The sequence below is a fragment of the Culex quinquefasciatus genome, chromosome 2, assembly GCF_015732765.1.
Source record: "Culex quinquefasciatus strain JHB chromosome 2, VPISU_Cqui_1.0_pri_paternal, whole genome shotgun sequence".
NCBI classification, from domain to species: Eukaryota; Metazoa; Arthropoda; class Insecta; order Diptera; family Culicidae; genus Culex; species Culex quinquefasciatus.
In genome coordinates this window covers 130,054,480-130,062,823 of record NC_051862.1, presented here as the reverse complement: position 1 = coordinate 130,062,823, position 8,344 = coordinate 130,054,480, and the positions used below count along the sequence as shown (strand labels likewise).

Genomic DNA, 8,344 nt, shown 5'->3' with positions numbered 1-8,344 from the left:
AATAAAATAAAATAAAAATATAAGATTAGTAAAAATGCGAAACATTTCAAGTGAAATATTTCTTAGGCGTCCGAAGCACTGGGAAGGCAAAGCAGAAATTTATGGTTTTGATTTCCTTAAATTCTAACATTTTTTTATATAAAATATCGATTGTTTTGATGTTAACAGCTTTGAGGCCTAAAGAATGCCATTCACTAAAATTTCAGTCCAAATTTGTGCGATTCATTAGCAAAAACGAGTGTCCGGAATTCGAAGCAAAAGTGTCCGGATTTCGAATCAGCTTTTATCAGTGTCTGGGATTCGAAGCCAAGGGCATTTCAGTGAGCAAAAGAGTTCCTCAATTTTGCCCAGAGTAACGAGAGTTTCTCAATGTTCCTCCGAGTTACTCCGATTGCTTTTCACCAATCCCACCTATATAGATCAACCTTGTGTCAGAAAAGTGTGTGTGTCGTTGCTAGGGGTTTGTTTATTTTGAAGAAAAAAAAATGTCATCTGGAAGCTGAAGTACAAAAAGACACGATAAGGTAAGTTTCTTCGGCAATCCGGTGGACCGCTCTTAGAAAAGGCGGATTCCGTTGCCATCTGAAAGAGCTATCTAATCTCGTTGTACCTTTTTCCTCTGCAGTTCCCGGAGCTCGCCAGCATCGCAATTGCGGCCGTCGTCTCCTGTTGCGGAAAATATATTGGAACTGATGCCGGAAAAGCGTTTTCCAATCCAAAATGGTTTTGTGTATACTGGCCGTGTGGCCAAGTTCTCCGTCGGCAACTACAACTGACGCCTCGTTGCAATGGTCCACTGTGAGGTATGCCCCACCAGCAGTAACCTCAACCTCAACCTGGCCAAGTTCTGCGTCAAGCGTTCGTACGCTGCCAAGATCAAGGAACCAACCAGTTTAAGCTGCGCCTGGTCTGTCCCTGGAAGAGCAATAACTGTCGGAGGCGAGCGAGACAACAACATCCTGAACAGTCGGTGAAAAGTGTTCCCTCTCTCTGGCCCCTGCAACTATCTGCCAGAGGAACCACACTGTCTGCACACTATAAAATTGTGAAATTGTAAAATAAATTAAAAAAAACTTAAATAATGTGTTTTAATTTGCCATATTCTGAAGATTTGGAAATCAGCAAAAAATTCCGTTTCGTATTTTTATGAGACATCGGTGAAGGTAGCCGTGTGCTTCATGAGGTAGTGGGGGCCACACTGATTGTTGATCCGACTAAATTAGTCCTTCTCGGAGAAATCTACGAAGTCACTCTAAAGATTGTTCCCGTTACACTGGAAATTTGGACATTGAAGATTCTGCAGCAGTTTAGGACTAGTTTATAAATCCTTCCTGAGGTTAACTTGCTGTCGACCTCCAGCGCGGCAGGAGTGTCCCGGTTTTTCCTCCTGCTGGTGCGCTGCCGGGCGCTTCGGCTGAAAAGGTTCCTGTTTTTCGGAAAAAGATGAAACTGCGTCCAAAACATACAGGTCTGCTGCGGGAGAATTTTGAAAAAAAATGTTTACTTTTTAAGTTGACATTTGCCTGACATTGACATTTTGTTAAACCAAGGTATCAACCTATGGGTGGGAATTGAAGTTTCTCGGGAGTAAGCTGAGAAACTCAGAGTTACTCCCAGAGTTTCTCACTGAATTGCCCTTGTTCGAAGCACAACAAGTCATTTCAATTTTTAAATTCTGATGAATTTTTTTTTAGAAAAGACATAATTTGCATGCACTCTCTTAAAACTGAATGTAAATACATCCTGATGATATTTTTTCATTTCCAACTTATTACGTGATTTTTCGTCAGTCATAAAGAAAATGATATGCTGATAAGTGTCCGGATTTCGAATGATGACGTTATTGAGGCAAATGATTCGAATAACGCTCAAACGTTTGGGTAGTCATTTTCATCCAAGTTTTTTTTCTAAAAAATCTTAAAACTTTTGGTAGAATAGACCAAATTGACCAAATTGGACGCTTCCGGTTGCAAAGGATCCAGATTTGTCAGTACTTGTGATTGTCATTTTCAAAATGAATCAGGAAATTGTTCTGCTGGGTTCGGGAAACAAGGCGCTGGTATTTTGTTTTTTTTTATCTTTCTAATTTTAATTAGTCAATCTCAATGTATTTTTAACATGTTTACTTAAAAAACATACAGTCGATTAAGAAATGATTTTAATGACTTAAAAAATCTCATCAAATTTTTATCACACACCACTTACATTTGAGTCCTTTAATAGCTTTTCCCACTGCAATGAAGGTAACGTTGCGTTTGTCAGCGTTGGTTATTAAACCAAATAAAGCAGACCGTGTTGCAGTTTACCACCGGTGGCCCAACGCCGGCAAGGTGGTGGGTAAATGACCGTTTTGCGTATTTAAACACCGTTGCCGGACCGTGATATATGAGCTATGTTGTTGAGTCGCGAAAATCGCAACCAGCGTCCAGGTCAACCGAATGCGTCGTCGTTGCAACACGGGCGGCCTTTAGTTCAGGTGAGTTGAGTTTGTTTGTATGCTCAGAAAATAGAGCAATTTCAGACGGAAAAGGATGGGAAATGCGCTAAATTGGTTGTGCAAAGTTGACTACTGCGTTGAAGTAGGGATAATCTTTCAAAAATGATAAATTTCAAAACATTGAAAATAAAAATATTGGTAAGATTTTGAGAATTGCACCAATTTTCAGAAAATATTTGAAATAATCGGCTTCGGTAACCCTCGCTCCAATTTTCCACCAAGAAGCACAAATGGCTTCGGGGGTGTTCAAATTAATCCCTACAACAACAGCAAATGACATCGCGCGCAAAAAGCAAACCTGAACCCAAAGACCACCGAAAACCCAATTTGGAGTCGGCACCGAAAAACGGCGATTAAAATCGGCAAAACAATTCATGGGCCTCGGGGAACTGCCTTTCAAAAAACACGCACACCAAATGCAGATATGGCCAGTCACAGGTAGATGGTCCAGGTTCAGTGTGAAGTGTACGCAAATCGACTTTTAGTCCAGGCTAAATTCGCGAACTATAAAATTTCATAATTGTGTTTGAAACGTCGCTTCGGAGTCTCTATTTCGAAACGAGTTTAGCAATTTGGTGCATAGAAGGTGTGCGGGTAGGGGTGATAATGTTTGATCCAGGTGAATCCCAGTGACAACAGAAACAGAAGCTGCAGTAAATGTTGTTTGATTCCAGAGTAATGTGGTGTCCTGTTGGGAGCCTGAAGGCCTGGACATTGTCCAATGTGATGTTCAACACTGCCGGTTTGGTTTAGTTGTTCAATTTCACACAATTTTTCATTACAATTTTATAGATAATTATATCAGCTGAACTCAACTCAACCTCAACTCAACTCAACTCAACTCAACTCAACTCAACTCAACTCAACTCAACTCAACTCAACTCAACTCAACTCAACTCAACTCAACTCAACTCAACTCAACTTAACTCAACACTTATCTACAGATTCTTGGAATTTCACTAAAGATGTCTTAGACACCTTCGACGATTCTTCTAATGAGTACTAACTATAAAAACCCAACCAAACAAAATCAAACACTGTCTTCTTTGAACAACCCTCGTCGATTTCGTCAACTTTCGTCCCAGTTTCGTTCGTCACCACCCGGGCAGACGGTACGAGAGACGTGTGCAAACGCACGTGATTAATCAAATTAAATTAAATTTTCCAAGAATCCTTCCAAAAACCATCTCGAGGGCTTCCAGCACACACACTCACAGTCACGAATCCTTCACGACACAACCGAGACACGGTATAAAGACAAATGTACGGCAAGATTGTGAACACCCACAACCCTTGCTTGTCTTGTTTAGTCGAGCCACGTGGGCTGGTTAGGGTGATACTAAGCATGAGCATGAGCATGAGAGATCACCCATGGTTGCCCCTCCGTTGCTGAACAGAACCGTAATATCCTTTCAGCACTACTGATTATAGGCTTCGACGATCTAGTGGTGTTTCCCTTATCAACAGCATGTATGAATGCGCTGAAAAGATAAAACACCATGATTGCTAAAGCTAGATCAGTTGCGAATAGGTAACAGTCATTGGCCACCAACGGCGCCCGCCATGTCAGTTTGTAGACCTCGATTTTAAGGGACGGGAATGTTAGTTAGCGCAGGTTGCTACTAGGGCAGCTGATTTACTCTGTGCTTACACCCCACGAGCGCCAGGAACCTGAAAACTTGTTAGTAGGATAGGGTGTTTGGTCAGGATTCATCATAGAAGATGATGATGCGACCCAAAATCATAGTGTTTGTTAAAAGATGTTATATATTATTCTCAAGGCAAACAATCGGATGCTGCGGATGAGACTTTTCCCGTTTATCGGTTGTTAAATTTTAAATGAAATGGTCTAGTCTTAGACAGCCGGCTGTGGAAAGATAGAACAAAAATCATTTGTAATTAAAGAATGAAGGATTAAAAAATGTAACTTTTAACTCGAGATGATTTTACGAGTTTTAAATGATTGATGTTCAGTGAGGTACTAATTAACGGTGCGAACGACGAGTTTCGATGTGTATCAAGCTGAAATGGTATGATAGGGTGTTGATAGGGTCAAATCAAACTGGCTAGCTGTCATCGGGACAGCCAAAGCCAGCCGCACCTTCACACGCACACACGCACGCGAGAAAAACGAAAAACACACCGACGGCGGACGCGAAAATTCTACGACCCTACGGAAAGGAATCGCAAATCTGACTGGCTCAACTGTCATCGAGACAGCCAAAGCCAGCCGCACCTTCACACGCACACACGCACGCCAAAAAAACGAAAAACACACCGACGGCGGACGCGAAAATTCTACGACCCTACGGAAAGGAATCGCAAATTTGACTGGCTCAACTGTCATCGAAACAGCCAAAGCCAGCCGCACCTTCACACGCACACACGCACGCGAGAAAAACGAAAAACACACCGACGGCGGACGCGAAAATTCTACGACCCTACGGAAAGGAATCGCAAATCTGACTGGCTCAACTGTCATCGAGACAGCCAAAGCCAGCCGCACCTTCACACGCACACACGCACGCCAAAAAAATGAAAAACACACCGACGGCGGACGCGAAAATTCTTACGACCCTACGGAAAGGAATCGCAAATCTGACTGGCTCAACTGTCATCGAGACAGCCAAAGCCAGCCGCACCTTCACACGCACACACGCACGCGAGAAAAACGAAAAACACACCGACGGCGGACGCGAAAATTCTTACGACCCTACGGAAAGGAATCGCAAATCTGACTGGCTCAACTGTCATCGAGACAGCCAAAGCCAGCCGCACCTTCACACGCACACACGCACGCCAAAAAAACGAAAAACACACCGACGGCGGACGCGAAAATTCTACGACCCTACGGAAAGGAATCGCAAATTTGACTGGCTCAACTGTCATCGAAACAGCCAAAGCCAGCCGCACCTTCACACGCACACACGCACGCGAGAAAAACGAAAAACACACCGACGGCGGACGCGAAAATTCTACGACCCTACGGAAAGGAATCGCAAATCTGACTGGCTCAACTGTCATCGAGACAGCCAAAGCCAGCCGCACCTTCACACGCACACACGCACGCCAAAAAAATGAAAAACACACCGACGGCGGACGCGAAAATTCTTACGACCCTACGGAAAGGAATCGCAAATCTGACTCTGGGCTGGTTAGGGTGATACTAAAAGTATTAAATCCAGGTTCGCAACGACTGATTATTTTTTAATCTTTCTGGTTTTGGCGAGCAGTCTTGTCGAAAAAGAAAAACAGATTTTCTCTACTTCACCGACGTTTCGGCCTTTATTTTGAGGCCTTCTTCAGGGGGTTTACTATAAATGGCAAGCTTTTACAATTTGTGTGTGTTTGGTTGTGTTTTGTTTACTTACTAGTTGTCTGTTTCTTGTCAAAAATGTTTTAGTCCTATTGTTAAACTGTCCTTTACGTTTGCTGCACATCACTGTTTTGAAGAATTAATTTAATATCGTTTTGTAAACTATTGTTAAATACTAACATGTTTGTCCAAATAAATTGTTGTAAAACAACATTCAACTGCTGGGTCACTTTGTACTGTACAACGTCTAATTGCTAACTGTCAGGTGGATTGGTTCAGTTGTGATTATGTTGTGTTTTTTTGTTGTTTTTGTTTTGGTTTTGTGTTTGTGTAGGACATGTAGTATTCCAGCGTATGTGTTGTTTTACAACAATTTATTTGGACAAACATGTTAGTATTTAACAATAGTTTACAAAACAATATTAAATTAATTCTTCAAACAGTGATGTGCAGCAAACGTGAAGGACAGTTTAACAATAGGACTAAAACATTTTTGACAAGAAACAGACAACTAGTAAGTACACAAAACACAACCAAACACACACAAATTGTAAAAGCTTGCCATTCAGGGGCGCCGACTAGTCCAAAATGTTGGGGGGGCACGGTTGTTTTTCGAAATCGATAGGTAAGAGTGGCGATTAGATGTTACTGTTTCTTGTTTGTCACGAATTTTAATAACTTTATTACGATGTGATACGATTTTTTTTTCATCCGGAATATTTTTTTCTAAGAAAAAAGATAATTTATTAAAACGTAATTGAGAATGTTAATTGGGGGGAATTTTTTTTATATTTTTTAAGGTGAATTCCTTCTCTTTGTCATATTCTCACTTATTTTCTAGAAGTAACAGTCAATAATAAAAATAATCAGATATTTAGAAATTCAACAATAAAAATATTCTAAAAATAAAAACAAAAGTAAAAAGCAGAAATTTAGAACTTCAGAAGTTTAAAAATACAAATACAGATAAAAAAACATCCATTTTTCAAATCTGCAATTCAGAAAAAACAGATACACAAAATTCAAAATTTCAAAATTAAAAAATATTAATAGTATAAAAAAATTCTAGAGTTAAAAAACTTGTGGCTTGGAAATGTTAAGAAATCAAAAGCAAAAATTCAGAAATTTAAACAATCAGAAATTTAAAAATAACTATAAAATTCAATATTGAAAAAAATCGAAAATTAAAGAATTTAAGAATTTAAGAATTTAAGAATTTAAGAACTTAAGAATTTAAGAATTTAAGAATTTAAGAATTTAAGAATTTAAGAATTTAAGAATTTAAGAATTTAAGAATTTAAGAATTTAAGAATTTAAGAATTTAAGAATTTAAGAATTTAAGAATTTAAGAATTTAAGAATTTAAGAATTTAAGAATTTAAGAATTTAAGAATTTAAGAATTTAAGAATTTAAGAATTTAAGAATTTAAAATTTAAGAATTTAAGAATTTAAGAATTTAAGAATTTAAGAATTTAAGAATTTAAGAATTTAAGAATTTAAGAATTTAAGAATTTAAGAATTTAAGAATTTAAGAATTTAAGAATTTAAGAATTTAAGAAATTAAAAATTTAAGAATTTAAGAATTTAAGAATTTAAGAATTTAAGAATTTCAGAATGTCAGAATTTCAGAATTTTAGAATTTCAGAATTTTAGAATTTTAGAATTTTAGAATTTCAGTATTTAATAATTGAGGAATTTAAGAATTTTAGATTTTAGAATACGACCAAACACGTTTAAAATGGATTCCCAATACTCAATAATGCTGATTTCCTGAAAATGTTCTATTTTTAGTATTATTCTCTACTCCCTGATTTTTTGGCATATTTTTTGAGGGTGCAGTTAAAATTTCTACAGCCTTTTTTTTTAAATCGATCATAAATTGCAGAAGGCAAAACGCTTGTTTTTTTAAAGATAATAATGATTATAATGTGGAATTGGCTCAGATTAGGTTTTAATTTGTTGGTTTCTCAGTAAAGTGGTGCGCTAGTTTTCAAAAAATTACTTTTTTTGAAACAATTGTATTTTTCGGCTTAAATTGGTAAAGAACGGTCAACAAATGTATTTGAAATCTTTTCAAATCCTTTCTAAAATTACCCAAAAAATTATCGAATTTATCAGCATTTTTGTAAATGTAAAGCAGTCAACAAATGATTATTTTGAAAAGTGTTTCAGTTTATATTCGCTAAATCCTGATCTACAATGGAAAATCGCAGAATGTTGCGTTTGAAAACTTGATGATTGTTTTCGCAAGAGTTTGCGTAAGTTTGATTGTAGATGAAGTGCTATTGGAAAAGTACATTGGTTTTGTTTTTGGAACAACGTGCACAGATAGAATTCTTATGAGCAAACCCGTAAAATCTGTGTTGACGACATCTCTCAAATCATTCACCGATGCCTCTGTGCTCTTGTACTAAGCATACTGATTTTCTTAGAGAGCACAGTGGTATAGATAAAACGTTGTCGATTTAAAAAAATGCATCTACATCCAGAAAATTGTAAACGTTTTTGTTCAAAAAATTTCGGCGATTTCG

At 37.9% G+C, this 8,344-nt stretch overlaps 1 long non-coding RNA gene across 1 annotated transcript; it reads right to left on the bottom strand.

Annotated features, from left to right (window-relative positions):
* Positions 1-5,713: 5,713 nt before the first annotated feature.
* LOC119768099 lies at positions 5,714-6,088 on the bottom strand. Its single transcript, XR_005277912.1, has 3 exons — positions 5,994-6,088; positions 5,869-5,939; positions 5,714-5,811 (listed from the first exon to the last, which is right to left on the bottom strand). It is a non-coding gene; the product is annotated as an uncharacterized LOC119768099 (long non-coding RNA).
* Between the last annotated feature and the right edge of the window lie 2,256 nt (positions 6,089-8,344).